We start from the raw sequence: 14,791 nt of genomic DNA on the forward strand, positions 1-14,791 counted from the left end.
AAAGGATGTGCAGGTAAAAAGGTAGGTAGGATCTGGGAGAAATTGGGGAAGGAAAAAGTATGATCGGAATATATTGTATGAAAAAATGTTTCAGTTAAAAACAAAGCCTCTGTGACATTTTGCCAACTGTAAGGCTTTTTCCACAGATGTTTGTAGGTGAAAGGTATCAGCGGTTGACTTTTTAAATCTGTGGATGACATGCTGGCTGGCGTAAGGACAGGCTTAGAGCTGCATACAAATGTGACACTGCAATGTAGCCACCACCCTGTCTAATCTTTTTTCTCTGGTCATAGCTCACATTGTACTGAGTCTTTCAAACGGATGGTGTTGTGGTACGTTTTGTCTGATCATCCTTGCTGCTCAGTGATTTAATTTAGAGTGAGTTTTTGGTGCCTTCGTGTTTGCTTTAGGGAGAACTTTGCATCATCAGTCGGAACTCCCCAGAGCATACTTAGAAAATGAGTGACATTTTATTTACTTTTGATCCTAGCTAATGGGAATTTTCTTTTTTGAGGTGCTGGGGAGGAAACTCAGGATCTTGCCCATGTTAGGCCAGCTCTCTACTACTAAGCTATGTGTTCAGCTCCAATATTATGACTGTTATTTGTCCAATTCAGGTTAAATGTCCTAATGCAGACAACAGTATTGAATTAGGCTAAGGTTCCTGGAAGGAAGCTAGAACAAAACTTCTTTTTTCATAGCTACAAGGCAATACTATGATATGGAGTTAATGACTTAACAAAATAGTGCGTGTGTGTGTGTGTGTGTGTGTGTGTGTGTGTGTGTGTGTGTGTTTTGCAGTGTTGAGGAGAAACCCAGGGCCTCCTACTTCCCTTGGCAAAGTGTTTTACTGACTGTGCCCCACCCCAATCTACAAATGGGTTTGTTTTTTCCTCTGAACAATAAAATGTGCTTTAGCTTGAAGCTGATGTTAACTTGGTGTTCTTGCCATAAATTGTCTGCTCACCACCCCAAATGCTCCGCCAATTTTGGCAGACAAAAACTAGCTGCTTTTAAAAGGTACATCAAAGCTGGAACTTTGAAAGTGAGCCATTTATCCTTGTACTGAGTGCTGGCCATAGAGCCTGGGGACTAACCTTTCTCTCTTTTGGCTCTGACAGCCAGGGAAGAGAAGAGTGACCTTGAGCCCTAATCTGGAAATTGCCATGCATTGTTCTAATTATAAGCCACAAAATTGCCCAGTCATTTAAATATAGAAAAGATCTTTAACAGTGATTTTCAGCATTTTTTTTAAAATCTGAGCAATTCAGATAGGACAACTGCCTATCTGACTAAACTCACTGACAGCTCCTGAATCTTTTAAGGTTGGTGAAGTCGCCAATGGCATCTTCCATGAGTGGCTTGTGGGGCTGGCAGCTGTCCTTGTGGGAAGTGACTATGGGTGCCTCCTTCCCTAAAACTTGAGACCTTTTGATGTTAGTTTCTCATCTGGGATTATGGCACGTGGGATTCTCTTGGGTTGACACCATTTGGGAAGAATAAGTCACCAGTAGGGACTCCCTAAGGGAACATTTTTGGTGAAATCTGTACATACTTTTCCTGGTAAGAGAACTGTTTTTTTGTTTATTTTTGTTTCGTGTGTGTGTGTGTGTGTGTGTGTGTGTGTGTGTGTGTGTGTGTGTGGCTTAGAAATTTTAGGTTTATTTTCTATGTATGAATGTTTGTCTACCTACCTACATACATACATGCATCATGTGCCTGCTGCCTAGAGAGGTCAAAAGAAGGCACTGGATCTCCTGTAACTGGAGTTATGGATGGCTGTGAGTAGACATGTGGGTGCTGGGAAATGAGCCTAGGTTCTTTGCAGGAGGCAGCCCTCTGGCTTCCAGTTCTGGTTTCATACAGTTGTTCCATGTCTTGAGCCTTTCACCTTTCTTTCTTTCTTTCTCTCTTTTTTCTTGTTTTTTTTTTTTTTTTTTTTTTTTGCGACAGGGTTTCTCTGTGTAGCTTTAGAAGCTGTCCTGGAACTCACTCTGTAGACCAGGCTGGCCTCGAACTCACAGAGATCCGCCTGCCTCTGCCTCCCGAGTGCTGGGATTAAAGGTGTGTGCCACCACTGCCTGGCTCCTTTCACACTTCTCTAACTCAAACTGTCAATCCCTTGTGAAGGAAATAGATGCTTACTGACTTCTCCAAGTTTCTGCACTTGAACTCACGTAACAAACCAGGCAATTTAGTCTAATCCACAGAGGCAGCCCACAGTTTGCCTTGCATTCATTAGCATTCTCCTTCCTGTTAAGATGTCAGGCCTTGGACCCAGGCTGCCCCAGTCTAACCCCTGGCACTACCACTTACCAGGTTATAAGATTTGAACACGTAAGTTAACCCCTATGGGCTTCTGTCTCCTCCTCTGGGAAGTAGGAATAATCACGATGCAGACTGTGTTGTGTTGTTCAAGTATTAAATAAGATGATTCATGACAAGTGCTCAGAGACGTGTCAGCATGTAACTGCCACTCAGTTATTTTCTGGAAAGGGTATTAATGATGTCAGTCGAGGTGTGCTTGCTTACCAGACACAGAAGGCTCTTCGTGTTAATGCGAATGACTTGAAGGTTTTCTTGGTAATAACTGAAGCAGTTGCCTCCAGCCCCCAGGACAGCCGGGACAGGCAGAAAATCCCAGAAGTAAATGCTGACAGTGTCACAGGCTACTTTTTCCATCTCTCATGGTGTTGTCCACTTCTCTACGAGTATTGGCTCTATTTTGCTTTCTGTAGACCAGCTTTCTTGCTGTACCGCTGTATGTGTTTAGAAACACCCCCAAGTCTATGTAAGATATTAGTTGAGCAGTCCTTGTCATGTGACTGTTCCCAGCATGCTGCTGCCACATTTCCAAGCCAGATGGAATGAGGCTGCGCAGTATGTTGGCCTTTTCTCAGGACTGCTGGGACAGGCTGGCAACTACTGGCAGCTCTGGGGTAACCACATGGCAGTACCCAGGTTATGTATTAAAAATCTTTTCATTCTAGGGTGATGTATGTTAATAAAAGGGTGTCTGGATGAATTTTGACAAATTGAGCACACTTATGTCCAGAGGGCAACCTAAAAACCCAAACCTGTAGCTGCATGCCTCCTCCACTCTGAACAATCGGATTAGCTTTTGCATGTTTTTAGACTGCAAATTTGGGGATTATAGACTATATCCTCATTTTGTATCTGGGTCATTTTTCTTCTAAAAGCAGGTTTTCCTTGTATGTGTATGAGTGTCTCACCTGCATATATGTTTGTGCACTCTGTGCATGCTTAGTACCTGTGGTGGTCAGAAGAGTGTGGGATTCCTCTGGAACTGGAGTTCCATGGGGATGGTTGTGGCTCACCATGTGGGCACCAGGAGCTGAACGCAGGTCCTCTGCAAGAACAGCCAGTGCTCTTACCTGCCGAGTCATCTCTCCAGCCCCTTAGCAGTGTGCGAAGCCCAGAATTCATATCGGTATCTGATGCAGATCTGCAGAGCACACGTTCATGTTCTGTGCCACCAAGCCATGCTTTATCTGGTCCGCTGCTGCTGGCCAGTTGGGTAGGCTTCTGTTTTGTTAAGTCTTTTTTTAAAATAAGAAATCCTATATCCCAGGTTATAGTCGAGGAAGTCCTTTAACTTTAGCTCCTCCTGCCTCTACCTTCCATTTGGAGATTACAGGCCTATACTACCACACACAGTTGTACAGGCTGGACAAGCACTCTACCAACCAGCTACTAGCAGTGCATGACCTGAGCCACTTCCCCAGCCCTGGAAGCCCTTTTTGTCTCTTCGTTGTTGTTGTTGCTTTTGGTTTTTGAGAAAGGGTTCTCTGTGTAGTTCTGGCTGTCCTGGAACTCACTCTGTAGATCAGGCTGGCCTCAAACTCAGAGACTGACCTGCCTCTGCCTCCCAAGTGCTGGAATTAAAGGCGTGTACTGGTCTTTATAGAGATGCCATGACCTTCTGTTGAACTTGTTGATGTTGAATGCTTACCACCAGAAGCTTATGGAATATGTGTCGAATTATCTTTATTTTATGTAGTTGAACTGATGCTCTCTGTGAGAACACTGTTTGACTGTATCTGGGAGCCTTTTCTCTTCTTCAGGTGACTATCATGGTGTGAGGGCACAGTCATGTTGTCAACACTGGGTAGCTTTGATTGAGTGCTCAGCTTTTCAACTTCCCTCTGTTCTTTGGACATGAGCTCTATTTGTAGGTAGGTATGGGGTGATCTGTTGCTTAGGTTAAGCTGATGTAGGGGTGGACATGTGATCCAAATGGAAGCAATCATATTTGTTTTCTGGGGATTTAAAATTAGGAACTGTTAGAGGTAGAGTGCTTCTTGGGTCACTGTTGGGGACCAGAGGCATAATGTATGTCTTTTTTCCCCTAATTCCTTATTTCCCATCCTAATTCCTTAGGACAGATAGGGATCTCTGTATGTGGTGGTTAAGTCACAGTGTAAGCCTGTTTCTGATTAAGTTCCAAAATGTAGAGACAGTGTTGTCAAAGCTCCATCTATGGTGAGGCCAGTCAAGGCTAGCTTTATGTTTGTATTATAACTTCGGCTCCTTTCTAGAAGAAAGACAACAGTGTGATTATGATAAAGTTTTCTGAGTCAGAAGTTTTGGTGACAACACAAATCCACGGGAGGAATAAAGGGAACTTGATCCAGGGAAGGTATTAGAATTTCAAAAGACAGGTGGTAGAGACCCTGGGATCAAGGTGTCTTAGGGTTTCTATTGCTGTGAAGAGACACCATGAACATGGCAACTCTTTTTTTTTTTTTTAAAGACCTCAGACCTCATTCAAGGTGGTTGTGAGCCACCATGTCATGGCCAGGAATTGAACTCAGGACCTCTAGAAGATCAGTCAGTGCTCTTAACCACTGAGCCATCTCTCCAGCCCCCGAACATGGCAACTCTTATAAGGAGAACATTTAATTGAGGTGTCTAACAGTTCAGAGTTTCAGTCCATTGTTGTCATGGTGGGATATGGCAGCATGCAGGCAGACATGGTGCTGGAGAAGGAGCTGAGAATCCTACATCTTACAGGCAAGAGGACATTGACTGAGATACTGGGCAGTATCCTGAGCATAGGAAACCTCAAAACTCACCCTGACAGTGATACACTTCCTTCAACAAGGCCATAAACACTCCAACAAAGGCATACCTCCTAATAGAGATAAGAGATCATGGAGGCCAATTACATCCAAACTACCACAGAAGGCTTTTTACGTCTTGGTGATTGACCGAATGTAGGTGTAAAAAGAGACATTGAAGATTACACCAGGTTTGGGGTTTCTGTCTTTGGAAAGATGGAGGTAAAGTCATTATATAAACTAGGGCATTCTGGGAGAGCAAGGAGGAAGGGATAGAGATGAATTCACTGTGGAAAGTAGTAAATTTAATATCCTGGTGAAATAACTAGATTGTTCTGGTCAAGACTATGTGGTTCAAGTTGGGACAGCTTGGAGTCCTGGCCTCTGCCCTGCACTCCGTGGCCCCAGGCACCTGCTTCCTGGAACTTTGTGAAGTTTCACTTCTTCTTCCATAGGCTAGTATCTCCTAGCCAGACCAAAAAACCAACCAACCAAACAAACAACCAACCAACCAAGACAGGCATGGAAAGGGCACAACCTACTGCCTGGCAATTAAATATTCATAAAATATGCATTCACAAGATGTTGTGCTGTGTGAAGGAATCTAGGGCACCGCTGCAAAACAGGGAGCGGAGTCCTGTAGCGAGGAAACTGTTGCCAGTGGAACTGATACTCAAGCAACTGCTTAAAGTGGCAAGAAAGCCAGAGTCACACCGCTGGTTTGGCCTTTTAGAAGAAGCTGCAGCTGGGGCAGGGTGGTGGTGGGGAGGATGGAGGAGGAGGGGTAGGCAAGAGCAGGCTAACCGGCACCTGAGAAAGAGAGGTTCTGGGAGACAGCCAGAGAGCAGCAGCCAAGCCTAATGTCCAGAAAGTTTCAGGCGAATCTTTTTTCTTCCCTAAAGCTTAGGTACAGTTACAACCAAGTAAGTCAGAGTTAGAAGCAGCAATGTGTTGTGTACTCAAATCCGCAGGATGACTAAGTCCTCCAGGCTGTTCTGCTGTTATCTGCAAGTCAGCTCTTGCTAGTATGGGGATGACCCAACCCCTGGAAATTCTTACTTGTCTCCCAAACTTTCCCATTGCATGCTGGGCTCTTCCTGCCTATGCCACTGGAAGAAAGCCAACTAGAGGAATTGGTAAAGGGACATTCAAGGCAAGTGGACAAAGCTTTCTCCAATTTCAGTTCTTCAGTTTATAAAGTTTGCTTCTCATTCCCCGACTTCCCTCAACAAATGGGAAGAAGTTATATGTGGTAGTAAGGCTTTTGGATGTGTATATCTAGTAAAAGGGAGCGGAAGAGGTTGGCGTTAGTGGCAAAGAAAATAATGACACAGGAATATCTTGGCATCTTTGATGGCGGCAGAGCCTTTCTCAGGTTTATTATTATTGTTGTTGTTGTTGTTGTTTTGTGGTGGGGAGCACTGTAGGGGGGTGAAGGGAGAGAAAGAAGGCTGAACTGCTGCTGGGCAGTAGAAAGGGGTCCCAGGGGGCAGAGTGGGATTCCACTGAGCTTTTCTCCTTAAAGGAACAGACCACCCAAGCACAGGCATGGATATGAGCCAACCTGGCTGGGTGTGTCTGGGTTCTGCTAAGGAATAATAGCTTTGTTCCAGGGGATTGAAATAAATATGTTGAAAAAATCTGATTTTACTACAACTGTGAACTTTAAAAGATGATTTTAAGCCGGGCAGTGGTACATGCGTTTATTCCATCACTTGGGAGGCAGAGGCAGGCAGCTCTCTGTGAGTTTGACTTCAGCTTGGTCTGCAGAGTGAGTTCCTGGACAGTCAGGGCTACACAGAGAAACCCTGTCTTGAAACAAACAGACCAAAGATTTAAAACTATTTTCTAAATTAGTTCTGGTGATTCTATGCCACTTTTAGGATTGCTCCTACCTCCAGCTCCATCTCTTTCTTTTGAATATTCTAGGGGTCTTGCCAATTCCCAAATTACAGGGGCTGGCTTTAAAGTATTTAAAAGGCATTCTTCTTAGTCTTCAATTTTCAATAGATTAACTTGTTTTTTTGTTTGTTTGTTTGTTTTTACAAAGCCCCCGGCTTTTGTTTTTGTTTTTCCTCCAGAGCACCAGTACTGCCCTCTGTTTGCAGCTAAATATTTAGAAGTGCTTTATAACTGTGGGTCATTGCTAGCGCGGGGCACTTCAACAGGACATGGGTTTATTTTTAGGCTGAGGAGTTACTCGGATTAGTGGGGCCCCTACTCAAGCCCGCATGCCTCACCCTTCTAACAATCGCCGGCAACCAGCCTGTGCCTAGGACCCGGGAGGGCAGAGCCCACCGCCTCCTCCTCTTCCACCTCCGGGTGCATCCGGAAAGTCACGAACACCTCTGCATTCTTCTCTCCCAGGCAAAAAAGGTTCGGCCATTTCCGTCCCTGGTCTTCGGCAAGTTCCGCCGTTGCCGGTCGGAAATGGCCGCCGGCCGGCAGGGGGAGCGGAGGATCCTGCGCGGCCTGGGAGGCGCGCAGCCGGCAGCCAGAGCGGCTTGTGGGAAGCGGAGTTTTGTGCAGGAGACGGCGGTGGCTCGTCTCTGACTGGAAGCTGGTAAGAGTCCGGGTGGCGTAGGAGCTCGAGGACCCGGGCAGGGTGGGAAGGGCTGGTGGGAAGGACCCAGCAGCCTCGAGCGCGCAGCCGTGGTGGGCGGGAGCGACAGTGGCTGTGCCTGGAAGCTGTTGTGGCGGCGCAGCCGAGTAGGCCTGCCCCGCGCCGGGGGCCTCGCTCCGCTGGGGCCGGGCACTAGCGGCCCGCGGGAGCATCTCCTGTGGAAGCGCAGCCCCCACCTTCCCGGGCTCATTCCCACATCTGGCGGGCTCTCCCCGCACAGCTGCGCGCTGCTGCCCATCGAGCTCTTCTCTCCAGGTGGCCACTTCCTGCCAGGGGTCCAGGTGCTGCTGTGCTCTGTGTCCGCCCGGGGCCTGGGTGTGCCGCAGCAGAGGGCTGAGGGATGCAGGTCCACGCGCCCAGAGTGGGGTGACTGCTCTGTAGGCGACAGCCCCAGATCAGAGCCTTGGGAGATGAACCGGGCTGTACCGGGTGCTTTCCCTAGTTCCACAGCGAGCCAGCTGCTTAGCCCCTGTTGATATAACTATGACCCTCAGTCCTTTGAAATTAGGTGGGTGCCAGCTCCTCCCAGCTTGGATTGTTGCTCTTTAAATTCTCAAGGCTGGTATCAAGTCCTCTTCTTTTGGGGAGGATAAAACGCAATATGTGATTTAAGAGGTGGCTTTAGCGCTGCTTCTCTTCACTTTGTCTTGTTCTTTCAGTTTGGAGAGTCTGGCATTTCAACGCTGGTCTCGTTGATTCTCCCCTCATCTCCTCATCCGTTTGTCCGCTCGCCCGCCCATCCATCCATCCATCCATCCATCCATCCATCCATCCATCCATCCATCCATCCACAGAGTTCCCTACCTATTGCTCAACAGTTAGTCTTCCCCTCTGGCCCAATGACTGTAACTTTGTAGACTGGTATTGTGGTTCCCCCTGGGGAATTGATAATGTTGAGTGAAACTACACTTTCTCAACAACTTATTCCGGTGGAGGACTTTTAAATAATTTGTGATGAAAGAAAAGCTGCTTTGTGAAATTCTTACTTAGTGAGTTAAACATACCCTTTCCTGTGAGATTTCCCTGCTCTTTGCCTGCAGGGAGCCTGAGGGTTGCAGTTAGTCTAATTACTTTCTGGAGGTGACCTAGAATTGTGAATCTTCAGAATTGTGTGGGTTTTTGGTTTGTTTGGTCGTTTGAGACAGGGTGACACTGTAGCCCGGGCTGGCCGGGAATTCTTGGTGAGCCTGTTGCTTCAGCCTCTGTATTGTTGGGATTGCAGTCTGGAGCCGTAGCACGCAGACCTTGCATCTTCAGAGTGAGACATGTGTTTGGTCACCAAAGGTGAGGAGTAGAGCTAACAAAAACGCTGTGGTGTACGCGTCTCCATTCGCTCACCCCTCATTTTTCTAGAAGAAAACCACTATTAAATATTTGGTGTATGTTGGAATCTCTTAGTGACTAGGTCTGAGAGCTTTTGCCTATGAGTGTAAAGAATCAGTGGCCAGGTGGAAGAGAAAAACGGGTTCCAGTAGAAGGGAATGCCCAAAGTATTCTAGCAGTTTTGAGCAGAAAGTGTGCTGGCTGGAAAAGGCTACACTGTGTGAGGTGGTAGGGCAGGGTGTGGCGGTTTGCACCCGTAATCCCATCGCTAAGAAGGCTGAGGCAAGAGGCTCACCATGAGTTCCAGACCACCTTGGGTATATGCTGTGAGCTCTAGCCTAGTGGTCAAGGGAAAGTTAATCGAAGGTGGTACAGGAGTTAGGAGCAAAGCTGTGTGTCCACCTGAGAAGTGGCTGAGTTTGTTTTTCACTTATAGAACACAGGGCTTCAAACTTGCCATAGTGGCAAGCAGTCTATCATCGACCTACGTACATCCCTGGCTTTGGTGACTCTGGCGAGGGGTTAAAGGTATTGTTGGAAGTAGAATCAGGTTTTGGACGTAAGAGCATCTCACTAGATATAGCCTTGGGGAGACTGAAACTGTCTTTGTATATAGTTTAGAGTGAAGTAAGGACTGAGAACCAAGGACCTTTAATTAAAACTTCTAAAGTTACCCACTGGATCTTTAGTTGGCTGGAGAACTAATTTTGGTTGAGACAGTTTTGGGTGAGCTGTTTCTGTCCACGCAGGTTATGGTAGCATACATGGAAACAAGCTCTTGGTAGCTTGTCAGGACATCAGGAGCACTAGGTCATCCTTACCTACCTAAGGGAGTTTGGGGCCAAGCTGGACCACATGAGACCTGAGTCAAAAAAACACAACAACCAAACCAACATGCATTTTATTTATTTTTGTTTACTGTTGGTGTCTGTTTCCTTTGAAAATCTGTAACAGTGAGACACCTGACATGTTATAGGTTCCATGAAGTAGCAGATCGTGGGCAGATGAAATTGAGAACTTAAGGACAGAGGTCCGCTCCCTGTGAGAATGGTCCTCTCCTGCCTTGAACCACTCACAAGCTCCTTTCACATTTGGAGTCTTTCAGGGGGCTTGTATGTAGGTATAAGACAAGCAGAATCTTAAAGCCAAAACAAACCTATAACCTCGAAGTACCAGAGGGACAGAGAGACTCATTTAGTATCGTGGCTCCTCCACATAGGCCATCATGCGCAGTGTAGAGTATTGCTCAGAGGCATCCAAATGACCCATTAAAATCCCAGGGATGGAGCCATAGAAAGGAGAACGGTAGAGTCTACTGAAGAATGACAACAGCACCTAATAATACAGAGCAGAATCTAGTGTAGCCAGCAGTTAATACCTGCACACATCCGTAGGCCAGTGAGCGAAGCTTGTCTGCAGTAAAGTGTGAGAGCAGGCAGTCTAGTAAGCCCTGTGCCTGCCCCCTACAGTGTCCTCTCTCATTAGCTCATATTCCTTTTGTATTTTCTTCCGTTTGGCCGGGCCCAGTGCCTTTGAGATTGGCCATGATGTTAATGATTAACAAACACCCTGACGGTTGCTTTGTGGACACTTTACCCTGTTACGCCGTCCTCTCCCATGTCATCATTTTAAGTGTTTTCAGCTTCCTTTTAAATATTTTCTTTTTCAATAAAAATATTTCATATCCCCAGGGAGGAATACAAAACAGAAATTGGTTGGGAATATGCCCTCCGCGTATGTAACAGGACATTTAAAATATATAAACCCATGGTGCTGGAGAAATGGCTCTGTGTTTAAGAGCACATATTGTTCTTGTAGAGGACATGAAGTTTGAGTCCAGCACCCACATCAGGCAGCTCACAACTGCCTGAATCTCCAAGTCCAGGGAGCTAATACTCCTCTGACCTCCTCGGGCACATATGCAGACACACATACATCCATACAAGTAAGTAATAAGTGTTTAAAAATTTAAAAATATAAACACAATGTGATGGTAGATTATAATAGTATTTTTAATTGTTGTATAAGTTCTTTGCCATTTTTGTGGTTTTTTTTTCTTTTGTTTTTTGTTTTCCTTCCATAGGATTTATTCTTTAGGGGCTGGAGAGATGGCTCAGCTGTTAAGAACACTGGCTGTTCGTCCAGACGACCTGTGTTCAGTTCACAGCACCCACAGCTATCTGTAACTCCATTCCCAGGGGATCTGAGACCCTCATGCAGATACACCTACAGGCAAACACCAATGCACATAAAATAAAATTGCAAAAAATTAAAAAAAATTATTCTTAGCTGGCTGTCTTGGAACTCACTCTGTTGACCAGGCTGTCCTTGAACTGAGAGATCCAATACCCTCCTCTCCCCAGTGCTGGGGTTAAAGGCAAGTGCCATTGCTGTCACCACCTCCACCACCACCAGCAGCTTAAGATGTTATTCTTTAAAGTCACTGAGGGACTGAAGAGATGACTTAGCCAAGAGTACTTGTTGCTCTTGCTGAGGACCTGGATTTGGTTCTCAGCACCCAGAAGGTGGTTCACAACTATCTGTAACTCCAGTTTAAGGGGATCTGATGCCCTCTTCTGACCTCCATCAGCACCAGGCACGCGCGCGTGTGTGTGTGTGTGTGTGTGTGTGTGTGCGCGCGCGCGCGTGTGTGTGTGTGTGTGTGTGTGTGTGTGTGTGTGTGCGTGCACACGCTGCATGTACATACTTTCAGGCCAAACTCTCATGCACATAAAGAAAAGAAATATAAAAACCAAGTCACTGGTAGAAAAGAGGCTAGATGTTACCAGATTGCTCTGTGGGGTGGGTCGGGTGAGGAGGGGAATGTAGCATCAAAGACTGAGAGCCTAGGAGACCTGACTGAAGCTAGACGTCATAGCAAGTGGGAATAAGGTTCTTAAACTGGTCAGCAGTATTTTCTGACCTGTCTTCGCCTAAAGCCTTACAGCGCTGTCTCCATCCCAGCTTGTAGACTGGCGTTTCCAGAAGGCGTTTCCTTAGATCCAGCTGTGGTTTTTGTCTCCTCTGAGTGTCGCCATTATGGACTACATAGAAAAATCCCGTATGTGGGGAGACAGTCACCATGTTTCCTCTTTTGCTTTGGCACAGGTTGCACACTGGTGTTTGAGTCAAATAAGGCTTGCCCAACTTCCACAGACACATTTAGAAAAAGGGAGATTTCATGTTAAAAATCACTACTTTTGTTGTTTCTTGAGGAAAATATTGTAGGGGTTGTGCTATCTATCCGATGACAGCGAATTGCACAGGTGTCAACAGACTGCATTGTGCTGTCTTTACTGCCAACTTCACTTGTCTGTCTGTCCAAGATAGGGCTTCTCTGTGGCTTTGGAGGCTGTCCTGGAACTAAACTAGCTCTTGTAGTCCAGGCTGGTCTCGAACTCACAGAGATCCACCTGCCTCTGCCTCCGCCTCCCGATTGCTGGGATTAAAGGCGTGCACCACCACCACGCCCGGCTTGACTCTTAAGACCTCTGCTGTCCTCACAGTATTCGCATTTCCACCAGCTGTTTCTGATTTGGCAGTTTTAAGTCCCTTTGCAAGCCTTTGAGTCCTTTGGCCCTCCCTTTGCTGTGTTAATGGCCTGAAGTGTGGCTCACAGCACAGAGCACAGAATTCTGCACACGGTGCTGAGGACACAGCCACCTTCTTTGCCTTTCAGCCTCCACTTTGTTAGAGAGAGACAGGGACAGGGAGCAAAACCAAATTCAAGGTGACATTTTTTCCCCAAGTAGTTGAATTTCCTTGCTGCACTGATGGCAGTAGGGAGTCAGGGTCCTGCCAGTGCCCAGCCCTCTGCTCATTAAATGCAGTCATTCCCATGCAGTTTGAGATCAAAGTGCTTGCTTTGTCTTCATCTCTATTGGATTTCCTCTGCAGAAATCCAGCTGATAGATAGCTTTTGTATCTTGGGTTTTCTCCCAGTCTTGACGGACTCCTCCCATCATGACTTCCTTTATTTCCTAGTTGTAAAATACCAAAAGCACTGTGGCTTTGAATGAAGAAAACAGCTGATAAGGCCCCAAACTTGTTATTAATGGACTCCATGGAAAATGGAGGTGGGGTGGGGGAGGGGCGCTTAAAAGGGCCGTGCTGCACACAGGGAGTGAACCTCACTGCCTTGGCTTGACACAGTGGTGCTTGTGTTTCCAGTAAAAACCATGTAAGCATCCGGGCATTTCCTGGGCAAGGTACTTGTCAGTGAAGTCCTAGAGTCCTGAGGATCTTTGAGGCCAGTTGCTCTAGCCCTTTCCTTTTAGGGTGTGGTAGCTTGTGATCCCAGGATCATCAGGAGTTTGAGGCTAGCCTGGGTTACGTAGACTCTCCCTCAAAAAACAAAAAGCGCCAGGCGCTTGTGAGTCAGGGAGAGGGAAGGAGGCGTTGTGAAGGGCTGGTGAGTTAGAAGGGGGGCAGCCATAAAGCGGGGGTAGAGCTCTGTGCTCAGTAGTCTCCAGCTGGGTTACCAACGGACCAGCCAGCTTTTGCTCCAGCTCTGTGTCTCATTGAGAGCCAGGCCCAGGGTACTAATGCTACCAATTATACCGGCCACAGAACACAGGAACAGTCCTGTAGTCCTGAGAAAGGGAAGCTGTAGACCAGTTCAGTCTCTGTCAAACCACAGCTTGACTGTTCCAGAAAAATGCACTAGTAAAGTGTACCTGGGGACCTTATTAAACTGCTTCTTACACTTCTCTCATATTCAGAAACATGCTTGAGGACGTAAAGGCAGAGAGAGGCAGGAGGATTATTACAAGTGTGGTTCACACAGCATTTTGAAAAAAGCATTTAAAAATATTTTTTTTGACACAGGTCTGACCAGGAACTCACTATGTAAACCAGGCTGGCCTCAAACTCAAGAGATCTGCCTGCCTCTGCCCCTTTAGTGCTGGGATATTAGAGAGAAAAAAAAAGGAAGAATGAAAAAAATCCTGTATATAACTTTGTAATATAAAAGAGCCACAGTTGGTGTTTTCTGTATGTTTTTCTATCCAGATACATGGTTTTAAATGTTATTTTACCACCAAAATATCATTGTAACATGTTTCCATCTTACTTAAAATTACTGAGAAGTTTGCAGTCCATACAAGTAACATCATATTTTACAATTTAGCCACACTTCTTGGATGTTCTATTGCATATATTGTAGAAAAAATGCTGAGGCATTTACATCTTGTGTGTAGGTCTTTATCACATAGAAAGTATTCCTAGAAAATAAAATTGCTAAGTCAAAGTTAGGAAAAGCTGAGACTTTTATTACATGACCCCTGTTTACACAGCGTGAAGGTACCTACCATCCCTGCTGCCTGCATGACCCAAAGTGTACTGAACCTCACCACCTGTCTTTAATGTTTTAGTGCACATTCTCAAAGGGCATTTCCTTCCTATCCATGATTCTGGCTTTCTGGAAGTGAGCTGAGGGTCAGGACAGCCTCCATTTGCCAAACTGTGTTTCAGGAAGGTGTGTGACCTTGGACTCTGACTCATTGGTGGAAAGTGCCACTGTATTTTGTTTGAAATCTGTTTCTTTGCCTGGAAGGTACACATTGAAACATGAGTCCCCCCAACCCTTTCTTTTAGTAACGTCTTGTCTTTATCTTTTGCCCACCTTTAATGTTTTTGCCCTTTAAATTCAGATCAGGTAGCAAATCAGCCTTTTGATCGGCATACATACATACATACAGACAGACATGCCCTTTGATTTGTAGGTAGTCAAGTGTGTTGAACTGTGTCTGGGCGGTTGTGTGTT

General features: G+C 46.0%; 1 protein-coding gene across 4 annotated transcripts in view; it reads left to right on the forward strand.

The window, feature by feature from the left end:
* Positions 1–14,791, forward strand: part of Extl3 (exostosin like glycosyltransferase 3) — a 101,556-nt gene that overhangs the window by 49,774 nt on the left and 36,991 nt on the right. For 2 of the 4 annotated variants that reach the window (XM_040740747.1, XM_040740750.1), the window contains exon 1: positions 7,449–7,644. The exons of the other annotated variants lie outside the window; for them this stretch is intronic. The gene's annotated coding sequence lies outside the window, so the exon portion shown is untranslated. Of the gene's footprint in view, positions 1–7,448; positions 7,645–14,791 lie in introns of those variants that run through there. 4 annotated transcript variants of the gene reach the window in all.

The sequence above is a fragment of the Mesocricetus auratus genome, unplaced genomic scaffold, assembly GCF_017639785.1.
Source record: "Mesocricetus auratus isolate SY011 unplaced genomic scaffold, BCM_Maur_2.0 Super-Scaffold_100707, whole genome shotgun sequence".
Lineage (NCBI taxonomy): Eukaryota > Metazoa > Chordata > Mammalia > Rodentia > Cricetidae > Mesocricetus > Mesocricetus auratus.